The 756-nt window shown below is 38.5% G+C and overlaps 1 pseudogene; it reads left to right on the plus strand.

Moving 5' to 3' along the window:
• The first annotated feature begins 389 nt into the window (after window positions 1–389).
• Window positions 390–507, plus strand: LOC111730169 (annotated as a pseudogene).
• Window positions 508–756: the final 249 nt, after the last annotated feature.

A 756-nucleotide genomic window follows, 5' to 3' on the forward strand; every position in this document is an offset into this window, starting at 1 on the left:
GTGTCAGAGGAAGCCTATTAGAGAGTGGGGATTGTCACTATCACCCAACGGTAACAAGACCGCCCCCACTACAGTGTCAGTGGAGACTATATGAGCAACTGGAACTTCTGGCTAACCAAGCAATAACAAGGACTTTCCACCTTGTCAAAAAAGGCTGAGTGAAGAACCTGCACTCACACCTTCACCTGGCAGTACCAAGGCAGCTCCCCTTCCTCTCCTGCTGAATGGGTGTCAGGGAAAACCAGAAAAAGCAGAAGGTTTAAATAAGATTTAGAGCCTTATAACACAATACAAAAATGTCTACATTTCAACTGAAAACTGTTCATTAAACTAGGAACTAGGAAGATCTCAAATTAAGTGAAAAAAGACAATCAATAACTGCCAACACCAAGACTATACTTTCAGGGATCATTTCTATAGTTTGTGAATAACTGCCAACACCAAGATGGCAGTGATGTTAGTTATCTGACAAAGATTTTAAAGAAACCATGTCAGATAAACATCTGATAAAATTCAGCACCCATCAAGATAAAAACTCTCTAAGAAAAAAGGTAGGAAAAGAAAGGGAACTTCCTTAACTTGCTAAAGCGTAATCTAAAAAATCTACAGCTAATGTTATATTGAATGGTGACTGGATACTTTCCCCTAAGATCAGTAACAACACGAGACCATCTGCTTTTATTCGACTTTAATTCAATGTAGAGTTGGAAGTTATAGCTAGTGCAATAGGCAAGAAAATAAAAGAAAAAGCGTACA

This window comes from Pteropus vampyrus, unplaced genomic scaffold (assembly GCF_000151845.1).
Source record: "Pteropus vampyrus isolate Shadow unplaced genomic scaffold, Pvam_2.0 Scaffold302, whole genome shotgun sequence".
Classification (NCBI taxonomy): Eukaryota; Metazoa; Chordata; class Mammalia; order Chiroptera; family Pteropodidae; genus Pteropus; species Pteropus vampyrus.